The following is a 13,966-nucleotide window of genomic DNA, read 5'->3' on the forward strand; positions in this document are numbered from 1 at the left end:
CCTTTGTTGTTTTCGGAATTATATTAAAGTGTGTCAAAAGCAGGTAATGATCTACTGGCATTTTGACTATTCACTAGGGATGTAGATAAATGTCTAAGTTGTAAGTATTGAAAGAAAATGTTATTGGGAAGTCCATAATTATCAAGTAGGTCCTGTAAGGACCAAAAGTGTGAGTCCTTGTAACGGTCCTTACTGTACATCTCATTATTCCCATTATAAAGGGATCTAACCAAGGTGTACGCCACTCAGAAACTCAGGGCTACCCCATAATGGGGTCAGCGGAGAAAGAATTGATGAGAAATGACCTAGCTTGTAGGTTGGATCCCATACTCCTAATAAGTGGGCGATAACTGGGTTTTAGAATATCTCTTGGAAGCCGATATTTTTGTTTGATTGATGATGCTAACGCTTCTGTCACTAGGGTAACAGTAGTGGGGACATTGGGCATTCCTCTGCCTCTCTGAGTGACAGGGTGGAAGTGGAACTTGGTCTGTGTGCAGCCAATCCGGGTGCAAACCTTGTACACTCCCCCACTGTGCTATAGAGGAAGCCGTTCCAAATTATAGTCATTCTGGGTCTCTCCCCCTTGGGATTGAGACGTGCCCTTGAGCCCCTTAAGGGGGCTGGTTGAAGATAAAGATCCAACAGATTGCAAGGCCTCAATTCTAATAGGTCAGGTACCATCCAGAGGTTTGGCCTGTCTCTGCAGAGAATGTATCTGCTGTACTGATATCTGCATTGGATGTTAATAAAGAGGATCATGTTTTATATACCACTGCCTAAGTCTACAGTCTATTGGGTAGGGGTATGCACAATGTGTTTCACTGTGGGGACTGTCTCCAGCCACGTTGGAGCCTGCAGTGGATGGAGGAGCTAGAACATGAGGAAGAAGCCTGATGACACCCGAAAGCATGTCCTGTTTCCCCATATCAACGCAGACCCTCAGCATCTCCTAGAACCAACAGGTATTATGCACCATGAAACCAGTAGCAAAGGCCATATCTCCCAGAGGAGGGGGGGGGGGGGAGGTAGCAGCACTACAATTGGAGGCACTGCTGAGATGCAGGAACAGTGCAGGCTTTTAAGTGCAGCAACCAGATAAGAAAGGGGGAACCTCTCTCTGAGGTGACACCAGGGAGGGGGTTACCTAGACCCTTGCCGAAAGCAAGAGCTATATTGGGGCATCCCCTGAGGCTACTCCACGGAGTGTGGATACCCTTCATATGCAATAAAGAGAGTGTTGGGGTGCACCCTGACGGAAAATCCAGGGAGTGTGTACAGCAATAGCTACATCACCAACACACTACACCATAGCAATGATATAAAATCATTTAATAATATATAAACACAAAGTAAAGCAGCAGAACATATCAAATTTATTCTCACATATTAACAATAAATGTATGTATGAAAGAAGAAAATCCCACAGTACTCAATATAACTTTTCTGTGATATATCTGGTATAATTTTTGCTCAGAATTACATCCCTTAGGCGTGTAATATAGTGCGTATGCGCGTCAATTACAGTTGGCTGTGGGAGACTGATGTTGATACAGTCGAGACGCGCGCGCGCTTGGCCGTGAGTGGTGGCACGGCCGATCACTGCATATACATGAAAATTTATACTTTTGTGCTGCTCCGCCACGTGACGCTACCAAGCCAATCACAGCGCGGCTATCACTGTGACGTCTATAGCCAAGCCCCCTAGCCACGCACGCCACCGCTTACAACATATAAAACGAAACGTGCTCAACACGTGCACACGCAACGCCGGGCGCATGCCCGCGCGCATCAGTCAAACAGATTGTCGTTCCATACTGGATGACTAACTAGATTGAACATTTACATGGAAATATCAATACTGGATAGGTGAGCCCAGCCTTACATCCTTGTTGCATTGTCTGAGACAGAAATAGCTCATCTTCCATGGGGCGTGGCCATGTGTATCTATTACAAGAATTCAAACATGCTTAACCAGGTCCAAACTGGCTTTGTTCAAACCCCCATGTACTAAAACAACAGTAATTTCTTTTTAGCATAAAGCATAGAGAGTGCTTTGTGTTTGTAATGTGAACTATGCTACTCTCAAAACCAATGTCAATCCCCTTAACTCAGAATATTTGTTGCATATATTCGGCATGTATAGGCTATTCGGCATGTGAAGTAATGCACGGTAGCCCCTCTGGAAATTAAGGGTTTAGAGGTGCGTTGCTACTAGCAGTCTAAGGTAACATTATTTGTTAATGTGCTTTCTAACTCGGATCTGTTAGTGATACTGTACATTGAAGTTGCCAATACATGTAATGACCATTTATCCAATTATAAAAGAAGTGTGTAGTTTGTACTCTGCAGTTTAAATCCTTGTTCGCCATATAAGACTTGCAGGTGTTATGTCCTCGAGTCCCTCCAGTCATAGTGCCTCTATCTTATTCATTCTATGAGGCTTTCCATAGGTGAGATATGCACAATTTTCACAGGAGTTCGCGAAGCAGGTGAAAAAAAAACAGAAAAAAGATTATTACGAAGTTCACCAAGTACTACTAGTTAACGTGCAAGGTCACATATCTATGTGTATCTATTCTAACTTGTGTGCTCATTTCCCAGAATCCCTTGCTGCAGTGGAAGTGCTCTGTGCGGGGTGATAATGGTGAAAGGCGGATTTGCAGACCTGTCTAAGACATAAAAATGAGCATACAGTAATATTTCAATTCAAACCATACCAGGTTACTTTAAACATCTGTGATTTCTTAAAGAGGAAAGTAAGATTAGAAGACAGGATAAAAAAGAAAAGAAGCAGGTTTCCTCCCATCAAAAAAAAAAACTTTTAGATAGCTTCATTAACAAGTCTCCCCCAAAATCCTCTCCTCGCCCTTCTTTCCTAGTGTTCCCTCTTTCCTACAACATTTTTCCAGTTTCCTCCACTCCCTTCTCTCCCATTCTTGTTTCTTCTCTTTCTCTTATCTTCTCCTATCCTTTTTTCTCTACGAAAGGTGAGAAATTAAGGTTTGAAAGACAGACAAAACATGTGCACTCAAAACAGGCGGCTCTGTTCCATTATCAAAGAAAAACAGACAATAGATTGAGTTTGAAGTTATAATTTAATGTCACCTGTTTAGAAAGAATTAAGATGCCTCATGTTTATATTGGTGTGTTATTGAATAATGTGTCACACAATTGTAATGTGCCAAATTTGAAAACCTAATAAAAAGTTTTTTTGGGGGAAAAAAAACATCCGTGATTTCCATTGTACACAAGCGATTTATCCAACACAAAGTATATTTAAATGTTGACAAAACAGATAACAAACATAATCCCTTTAAAATCTTATCTTTGATAAAAAAAAACATACCAGTCATTTATTGTTCTCCTGCAGAGCTCCATCCTTCTGCAACTTAGCTGCAGCATAATTTCATTGCTGAAAATGAGATCAATGTTTCTCCATGAATTTGCTTCTGAACTTGTTGAAAATAAATACCCTACACCAGAGGTTCCCAGCTCCGGTCCTCAAGAATCACCGACAGTCCACGTGTTAAGGCCATCCTCTCATTAGCACAGGTAATCCAATCATTTTTACTGAACCACCTGTACTCCAGCAGGGGTATACTTAAACCTTGCACTGTTAGTGGTCCTTGAGAACTGGAGTTGGGAACCTCTGCCATACAATAAACTAAGACAGCGCTTTATGCAGTGGGTGCATTATCTCCCTTATTTGTCTTCATAATAATTCCCTCTTTTACATCCCAAATGGACAACATTTAGCATCTTCTCTTATTGTTAAAGCTGCAGTTCAGTCTTTTTTTATTTTATTTATTTTTTTACTTCAATAGTTTCATGTGTGCAATCTCTAATTACCTAAAGAACTGTATAGCTGCCAGTCAATTCGTTCTCCAAGTATTGATAGGCGGAATTTGGTGACATAATTAGAGCTGGCATATGTTTTTATTTGCTTCTGTCAGTCAGTGGAAGCTCATGAATATTCATGAGCACTCCTGCACTGACATGTGCTAGAGGGAGGGCAGGGCTGACAAAGGGGTGTGCCAGAGCTTGTGACAGGACATGAAGGGGCAGTGCCTTAGCAAATGGCTGTTAAAATAGAATACAAGAAAATTGGTCTTTCAAAGTTGTTTTTTTAAAAACAGAAAATGCTAAAAGTATTTTTTATTACTACAGAACTGATTTATTAAAAAAAACACACATGCAGGATATTGACTGAACTGCAGCTTTAATTAAAAGAGCACCCAATTGTAGCTACAGAATACCTGGTTTAAGTATCTCTAATCATGTGGTTACGAGCATTTGACTTTCTACGCATTTCTGCCACAATTGCTATGGTGACCATGATAACAGTCAGCTAGTCTATAGAGATTACATATGAGTCTTTTACCCAGTCACACATATAATTAAGTTCATTACAACCACACCTGAGACCTTCTCATGGGTTTAGTTTGGTTGCTGCAGTTATACCTTCATCTGAAATGCAATGAGTGATGGACTCATTAGCAAAAAGGATTTGATATTCCCACTGCAAAATGGAAAACAAAAGTGTTGTTTGTGTAGTTTTCCTCGTTTCATTATTCAAGAAGATATCACAAGCAAATAAGGGTAACAGTCCTATTTGGCAATAGCCCTGTATATTCCATGTTTCCTTTTCACAACAGTCTATGGTATGAAAGATATAGGGTGGAGAAAGGTCTTGTGATTCAGGAATCCAATTGGTCTGATTAGCTTCCAGTCTGTATATGTTGTATGAAAATGTGGGATTCATAGTTAGGATGTAGTATTTCACTCAAGGACAAGCAGAGGTTATGGAAAAAGAATGCTGGGAGTGACAATAATTAATCAACAGCAGAAAATGTACTGTACTGTACGTGGTCATAAAGGTTAGGAAAATTGGTGATTTAACAGCAAACATGAACAGGATCGTAAAGATAGGTATCTTATGATTATGAAAAATAGTTTGTCTTTGAAGAACAAAGGAATTCTTCATTCAGGACGAAAAATAATATAGGTAAGGATGTGGAGGGATATTGTTTTAAACATTAATGATGGACTGAACAAATGAAAAACAAATGTAGCCAGAAATGTATATTCATCATCGTTAACATCACCAAGCTGAATCAGAATCATTACCAACTACTGCTGAAGATTCTCCATACACATGCCTGTTGTACTGTATGAAGATTATTTTGCCTAAGAAAGAATACATGGGACTGCTAACTAACAAAAGGAACATGTCTCGCTCATTCGAAACTGTGAAGGAAAAGAAAGGATCTCACATTTATTTTTACAGGACAATATTTACTGGAGATGACAATTTGTTTTCGCTTAAATACTTGAATCCGGAGACATTTGCAGTTTTTATTTTCATGAAAATTACACACAAAACGGCAAGCTTCACAAACAAGTTTTGGCATGCATTAAAAGCCAGCGTGCTGCCATTTTCGCGACATTTCACAAAATGCAGTGAAATCAAGTTGAAATCGGCTACATTCCCGCTACATAGTGCAAAACTGATGACACTCTGGACATGTCAAATTGTACTACTGTAAATTTAAGAGAAAATCACAAAAAACAGTATGCAAACCAATTTTGAAGATATTTGCACAACTCTAATAACTACTAAGCAGTCTCCTAATATACAACACCTTTCCAGTGCTGGAAAACATCTTACAGCCCTATCACATAAGGCACATCTGTAAGCACGTGACCTGCATACGGGGCAAGGGTTAATACACACGGGCAGGGCCACAGACAGCTTTCCTGGGGCTCAGGACTAGTGTCCATGGGGGTGCGGCCCTGCGAGATCCCGCTCTCTATCTCTCACATCTCCACTCTCTCACCACCTTTTATCTCTCTCCCTCCCTCCCCCCTACTTCCCTTTATCTCCCACACCCCCACTTCTTTCCAGGGCCGCCGATAGGGGGAGACAGGTGTTCCGGGCCTGGGGGTTGTGGGGGGCTTGGCCGGCAAGCCAGCACTGCAACTTGTACTGACCTGTGGCCAGGCCCGGCTCCAGTCCACTTGCGGCCAGGCCGCGTGAGGACCAGCAGCCTGGCCAGAGGTCAGGCCCAACTTGCAGCGCCGGCCGGGCCCCCCGCAAACATCGGGCCCCGGCCTCACCACCCACAAGGTAAGTCTGTTTTTTTTATATGAATTGGGGGGGGGGGGGGTGGGGATGTATTTTTATATGTATTGGGGGGGGGGTTTGTATTTTGTCATATGTATTGGGGGAGTGGGTGTATTTTTTATATGTATGGGGGGTGTATTTTTATATGTTTCGGGGGTAGGTGTATTTGTAGTATGTATTGAGGGGTGGGGGGTGTATTTTTAATATGTATTGGGGGTAAGGGATGTATTTTTATTATGTATTGGGGTGCATGTGGGGGTGTATTTTTATTATGTATTGGGCTGTGCGGGGTGGATGTGTTTTTATTATGTATTGGTGGAGGGTGGGTGTATTGGGTGGGTGTGTTTTTATTATGTATTGAGGTGGAGGGTGGGTGTATTGGGTGGGTGTGTTTTTATTATGTATTGGGGGTGGGGGTTTTGGTTATGTATTTGTGGGGCAGGGGGATTAAGTGAGTGGGGTAATTGATGGAAGGTGGGGGCGAGTGAGAGGAGAGAGGGGGTGAAGGAGGGAGTGAGTGAGGAAAAGAGGGAGTAAGACACGGGAGAGAAATACATGCGAGGGGATGAGTAAGGAAGAGAGAGTGAGATGGAGGGGAGAGAAATACATGGGAGAGGGTGGGCTTGTTGGAGGTGTGAAATGCGAGGGGGGGCTCCCAATACCACCGAGGGGGGGGGGGGGGGCAGATGTGACTCTAGTCCTGGGGTCCCGGGAGAAATTTGTGAGCAGCCTTGCTTCTCTCTCCCACTCACCCACCTCCCTCTCTTACACCACACCTCACCCCTCCCCCCACTCAATAACCCCCCTCCTCCAATACACAGTAATCCCCCCAATACACATAATAACCACCCCAATAGACAACCCCCAATACACCAACTCCCCCTTCATTAATCCACATAACCCACCTCCCCCTTGAGCCAACACATACACACCAGTCACTTATTGTAGAAAAAGTGCTGAGCACGCATGCGCACGAGCAGCCAGCAAGTGTCGATCACCCATGCACAGTCAGTGAGCGCTCTTCGCACATTTGCAATCGGCGAGTGCCGTTCGTGCATGCACAGACTGTACATGTGTGACATTTGTCCCGGTTTTTGCCGGGACAACTATGGTCACCCTATTAATAGTTTGCGTGCTTATAATAATTTGCCATTAGTCTAACTCAAATTACTTGAGATGATAACTGCTTCTTTTGTTTTACATCTACAATGCAGAAGGTATAGATCATACAATCAATCACAGGGTTTAATCAATAGTGCTGTGGCCTTACCTTATGTTTCTGTCTGGTGTAAGTTATTTCAATTAAGTATAACAGAAGGTAAGGGGAAGCGTTATTGTGTGTATATGTATTAGAGAGGGGGGGCATTGTATGTATTGGGAGAGGGGGTCATTGTATACCTTTTTTTTTAAATTTAAACAAACTATGAGAAAAGGCCCCCAAAGTCTTTGTGCCTAGGCCCCCCCCCCCTCCCCCCCCCCCCCGATGGTCTTCATCCACCACTGATAGGATTTTTCACGTTCTGCTGCTTTAAGGTTATAAAAGAGACCAAACACAAGGGAAGATGCAATACAGGATGGGACAGTACTGTAGTTATTAAATGCTGGACAGGTTATGGTTAATTAATTAAATGCCTGAGTTAACAGGAAGGGCGTGTACCTGTTTTTTTTTTTTTTTTTTATAGATTTCCAGAGTAATATAAAGGGTTAGACACATATTCTGAAGATTTCAGAATATACTGAAATATAAAAATCAATAAAGCAAAGGAATTCTGGCAATCTTTCAGTTTCACATATTTAAACTACACTCTACAATCTACATTATTGGTACATTTGATATATTTGTCATAGTTCAACAACTGATGTAGTTTTTAAATATGACATTTACACAATCTAAGCTACAGTAGATAAAAAAAAAACACTTTAGCATTATTTGTTGTAATAGTGACGTATGTGACGGATTAACTACCAGGCTCACATACAGTATTCCTGTGTGTGAATATTAATTATCTATATGCACAGGGCCTTTTTAATCCTTGGTATTGTTTATTTTACACTAGCTGATATACCCGGCGTTGCCCGGAGGCCGTGAGGGGGGGTGTGAAAGGCAGGGGGGTTGTGAAAGGCAGGGGGGGGCGTGAAAGGCAGGGGGGGGGGGGGCCGTGAAAGGCAGGGGGGGGGCGTGAAAGGCAGGGGGGGGCGTGAAAGGCAGGGGGGGGGCGTGAAAGGCGGGGGGGGGGGGGGTGTGAAAGGCGGGGGGGGGCGTGAAAGGCGGGGGGGGGCGTGTGAAAGGCAGGGGGGGGGCGTGAAAGGCGGGGGGGGGGCGTGAAAGGCGGAGGGGGGGGGCGTGAAGGCGGGGGGGGCGTGAAGGCGGGGGGGGGCGTGAAAGGCGGGGGGCGACGGGGGGGCGTGAAAGGCGGGGGGGGGGGCGTGAAGGCGGGGGGGGGGGCGTGAAAGGCGGGGGGGGCGTGAAAGGCGGGGGGTGAAAGGGCGGGGGGGCGTGAAGGCGGGGGGGGGCGTGAAAGGCGGGGGGGGGCGTAAAGGCGGGGGGGGCGTGAAAGGCGGGGGGGGGCGTGAAAGGCAGGGGGGGCAACACACACACACAGTGTGACACACACACACACACAGTGTCACACACACACAGAGTGTCACACACACACACAGTGTCACACACACACAGTGTCACCACACACACACACTGTCACACAGACACACAGTGACACACACACGTCACCTAGAGCGACACACACGTGACACCTACCTGTATTTCAGGCCGCCGCCATCTTCTCACTCGGCGCCGCGAGGGAACTACTTCCGGCCGCCGCCATCTTGACTCGGCGCCGCCGCCATCTTAGGCGCATCGCGAGGGAGGAAGGGGGTCCGCTGCGCGGGGATGGAGATGAGGCGCCGCGAGGTCCGCTGCCTGTTCCCCGCCGGGGATGGAGATGAGGGGAGCGGGAGCGCCGGGAGAGGTGAGCGGAGGGGGTGTAATGTGCGCGCGTGTGCACAGGGACATCTTGTCAGTCGGCGCCGCCGCCATCTTAGGCGCATCGCGAGGGAGGAAGGGGGGTCCGCTGCGCGGGGATGGAGATGAGGCGCCGCGAGGTCCGCTGCCTGTTCCCCCGCCGGGGATGGAGATGAGGGGAGCGGTGAGCGCCGGGAGAGGTGAGCGGAGGGGGTGTAATGTGCGCGCGTGTGCACAGGGACATCTTGTCAGTCGGCGCCGCCGCCATCTTAGGCGCATTCGCGAGGGAGGAAGGGGGTCCGCTGCGTGGGGATGGAGATGAGGCGCCGCGAGGTCCGCTGCCTGTTCCCCCTGCCGGGGATGGAGATGAGGGGAGCGGGAGCGCCGGGAGAGGTGAGCGGAGGGGGTGTGTGTGTGTACACAGGGGTGAGAGTGTGTGTGTGTGTGTGTGTGTGTGTGTACACAGGCCTGACAGTGTGTGTGTGTACACAGGGCTGAGAGTGTGTGTGTGTGTGTGTGTGTGTGTACAGGTTGTTGTTTCACAGGGGTGACTGTGAATGTGTGTGTACACAGGGGTGACAGTGTGTGTGTGTGTGTACAGGGTTGAGTGTGAGTGTGTGTACAGTGTTGAGTGTGACACTGAGTGTGTGAGTGTGAGGGGGTGACTGTGTACCAAGGAGTCCTCAGAGGTTCTGGCCGTGTGGTGAGCTGCAAGTGTGTGAGAGTGAAGGAGGTGATGTCACAGTGGGCGTACCTCTTGGCCAATGAGTCACGGACCAATCAGATTCACCGCAGATAGCACTAACCTCACTAACCATTCGATTTTATATATTAAGAAGATGGCACCTTCAGCTTTTGCCTGTATTCAAACACCTGCTTAATCTATGCCTCAAAGTGGGAATGCTCTTGGTATATTTAAAAACAGGACACGCAATGAACATTTACCAACTCAACGTTTCGATCCCCACTGGGACCGTTCCCAAGAGTGAATAAAAAGTGACAAGCAACCCATATATATGCTACCCCCTCGCCATGTGTGAAAAAATTGGTGCCAAAAACCCTTAGTGAAACCTCCAGTGACCGTCACAGGAGTGACAGAGCAGAGAGGTGGCGCCTAACGGGCCACAGTGTTGTAAAGGGGAGGAAATCCTTAGACAGGGAAGCTCCGTTTGTAGTAGACCACAGAAGGTGGTGGAATAACACATCAGAACAACTGTGTCAAATAAATCAACTAGTGTAGTGATAAATGTGAACATATAACCGCAGAGGATCAAAAGTGCAAATGTGTGGCACTGCTTATCCCCCCTTTCTGGGAGATTTTGCCTAGGCTACAGGTATGTGTAGTGCTGGTTACCTGTGAGGGTCCAGGAGAGATGAGCACCCGCGATTTTGTTGGGAACAGGATAGGCTTTAGGTGATCGTCAGGTTCTCTTCATTCCGTGACAGCGCCTCCAGTCATAGCAGGCTACAGCAGAGCTGCAGGCAGTCCCTACCATGACAGTTCTTTTCTCCTATACTTCTGTCCAATAGACTGCGACAGCCAGAAGTATACAGATGCAGCCACCAGTATTAGAACACTTGTACCTGGGAAATTCTGTGACATTCTGGGGCAGTCTCACAGTAAATGCCTCAACAATTCTGTGAGATTCTTAGTGGCCCATAGGATTAACACAGCAGGGGGGGGGGGGTGGGGGGGGCTGCAGTCCATTTCAAACTGAATGGGACTGCAGGGACCCGTGCTGTGTTAATGCGATGGGCCATTAAGAATCTCACAGAAATGTTGAGGCATTTACTGTGAGACTGCCCCAGTATTTCCAAGGCAAGAGTTCTAATACTCGTGGCTTCATCTGTATAAAAGGGGTCTTTATTTGACGCAGCCACTGCAGATAGTATGCATATAGTGTTGAATGGGTTTCAGGCCCTTGGATGGTGCTGGCCAGCACAATGTTGCCTTCCCCGGGTGGGAAGGCAGGCACACACACACAGACACACAGACTAATAATTTGGAAGGCATCCTCCCTAATGCAAAAAGGGTCTGCACCATGCTTCGTTGCAACACAGATCCAATGTCACAAACTCTCCTGCCACTCAGGTCAGCTGCGTGAGAGGGGGGGGGGGTAAACCCCACAGGATAGCCTGTCACTGTCTGTAGCTATCAGAACTTACATGATAGGAGGGCAGAAAGATAGCTGGACCAGCCATGGCTATAAATGCAACATAAGTGCTGGATGTGTGTCTGCAGGGTACTACAAACTAGGGCAGGGGGGTCGGAACTGGGGGGTATCAGTAGCAGGAGAGCAAACACATTAACATGTCAAAAATAAAGTCTCAATCTGTAGCCCATATAGGTCTGTCCTTGCTGCTATAGAAGTCTGTGGGATAGCAGCTCTGCAATCTGCTGCAGCCAGCCTTCTCCAACAGCTGGTTCACAAGCCAGGTGGAGCCAGTGTATCTTGCTGGTTCAGTAAAAGCAAGGAGCTCAAAACGGGAGGTATCCGCATCAGGGGAGCAGAACACACAGGTCCAGTGTACAGTCTCAGTGTGTGTGTGTGAAGTGGCAGCAATCTTTATTACCTTATATAGGCTTGGAGGTTGTGGGATGGCAGTTCTGCAGGCTGTTGAAGCCAGTCGTCTCCATCAGCTGATCCTTAAGCAAGTACATAGGAGTCAGTGTACCCTGCTATTCATGCAAGTTTAGTCTTAAAGGAGAAAGGGACTGCCTGAACCACACCAGTGGAAACAGCACATCAGTCCAGAGGAAGAACCACAAATATACAGTATACCAATGTGTGGGACCACAATAGTTCTGTGATTACTCGTGTATTAGCTAGATACATAAACATCCAAGGCCGCCAATAGGGGGGGACAAAAGGTACGGGCGTCCCGGCCCTGTGAGTCCGGACCCCCTGCAGGGCCCTGTCTGTTCTATTAAAAAAAAAAAAAAGACGGCGATTTCCCATGCGCAAAGCCGAGGTCCCGCAGGGTAAGCAGGGTGTCCGGCCTGCTGCCTGTGGGCCCGCTCCCCCCTCCTAACGGGCGCCAACCCAGGATCCCCCGCGTGCACCTCATGCCCCACGCAGCAGCCGCAGGGGATGCTGCAGCCGCCCGCCAGTCTTGCACCCCGCCCCCGAGCCCACCTCCCACACGCCAACAAAGCAGCAGCCGCAGGGGATGCTGCAGCCGCAGAGGATGCTGCAGCCGCAGGGGATGCTGCAGCCGCAGGGGATGCTGCAGCCGCAGGGGATGCTGCAGCCGCCCGCTAGTCTCGCGCCCCGCCCCCCGAACCCACCTCCCGCGCACCAACTTAGCAGCAGCCGCAGGGGATGCTGCCTGCAGCAGCACGAGTCTCGCGCCCCGCCCCCACCTTTGCGCACCAACCCAGCAGCAGCCGCGGGGGATGCTGCAGCCGCCCGCCAGTTGCGCGCCCCCACCCACCAGCCGCCCACCTGCTACGCACCTCCCGGTCAAGGTAAGTAACCCACCCCACCCAGTGACTCAACCCACCCCACCCAGTCACTCAACCCACCCCATCCAGTCACTGTCACCCACCACCCAGTCACTGTCACCCACCCAGTCACTGTCACCCACCCAGTTACTGTCACCCACCCAGTCACTAACCCAACCAACCAGTCACTAACCCAACCAACCAGTCACTAACCCAACCAACCAGTCACTAATACCCAGTCCCTAAACCAACCAACCCACCCACCCAATCACTCAGTCACCCACTCAGTCACTCACGCAGTCACTCACTCACCCACCCAGTCACTCACCCAGTCACTCACTCTCCCACCCAGTCACTCACCCACCCAGTCACTCACCCAGTCAGTCACTCACCCAGTCAGTCACTCACCCACCCAGTCAGTCACTCACCCAGTCAGTCAGTCACTCACCCAGTTAGTCAGTCACTCACCCAGTCAGTCACTCACCCAGTCAGTCAGTCAGTCACTCACCAAGTCAGTCAGTCACTCACCCAGTCAGTCAGTCACTCACCCAGTCAGTCACTCACCCAGTCAGTCAGTCACTCACCCAGTCAGTCACTCACCCAGTCAGTCACTCTCTCACCCAGTCACTCACTCACTCACCCAGTCACTCACTCACCCAGTCAGTCAGTCACTCACTCACCCAGTCACTCACTCACCCAGTCACTCACTCACCCAGTCACTCACTCACCCAGTCACTCACTCACCCAGTTGATGGTGCAATTAACCAGCACACTGCTGGATTAGAAGCAAGTTTCTTAACAGGGATAAGTCCCTGTTACAGGGACCAAGGCTACATTTTTAAAGCTTCCAATGACTGAGCTCCAGATTAGAACCAACGCTAACAGCACCCTAACTCCTGCTACTAGTTTTAAATACTTGAGCACATGGTTCAACTCCATTTAACATTCAGGATGCACTTTGATACCCTGACATCGAAAAACAATGCTAAACTTGGTGTACTTTACAGGAACAAATCCTCCCTAAGTCTGCTGTCAGAGGGGAGAGAGAGGATGGGGGAGGGGAAGGAGGATAGGAGAGGGGAGGGGAAAGAGGATGGGGAGGGAGAGGGGATGGGCGAGGGAGAGAAAGGATGGGGGAGGGAGAGAGAGGATGTGGGAGGGGAGAAAGGATGGAGGAGGGGGGAGAATGGGGGGGGTGGGGGAGGGGAGAGTGGGAGAGGGAGGGGAGGGAGGATGGGGGAGGGGAGAGTGGGAGATGGAGGGGAAAGGGAGGATGGGGGAGAGGGAGAGAGGATGGGGAGAGAATGGTGGGAGAGGGGGGAGAGAGAGAGGAGGGGGATAGGGAGAAGAGAGAGGATGGCGTAGAGGGAGGAGAAAGGATTGGGGAGAGGTAGGAGAGAGGATGGGGAGAGAGGATGGGGGGAGAGGATGT

General features: G+C 48.3%; 1 long non-coding RNA gene across 2 annotated transcripts in view; it reads right to left on the reverse strand.

The window, feature by feature from the left end:
* Positions 1-1,201: 1,201 nt before the first annotated feature.
* Positions 1,202-13,966, reverse strand: part of LOC142497533 (uncharacterized) — a 46,125-nt gene continuing 33,360 nt past the window's right edge. Inside the window, exons 4-6 of one of the 2 annotated variants that reach the window (XR_012802269.1) lie at positions 11,664-11,736; positions 3,350-3,415; positions 1,202-2,443 (exon numbers count right to left, since the gene is read on the reverse strand). This is a non-coding gene — a long non-coding RNA (uncharacterized LOC142497533). The remainder of the gene's footprint in view (positions 2,444-3,349; positions 3,416-11,663; positions 11,737-13,966) is intronic. The other variant, XR_012802268.1, reaches the window with a different exon arrangement.

Source organism: Ascaphus truei, chromosome 6 (assembly GCF_040206685.1).
Source record: "Ascaphus truei isolate aAscTru1 chromosome 6, aAscTru1.hap1, whole genome shotgun sequence".
Classification (NCBI taxonomy): Eukaryota; Metazoa; Chordata; class Amphibia; order Anura; family Ascaphidae; genus Ascaphus; species Ascaphus truei.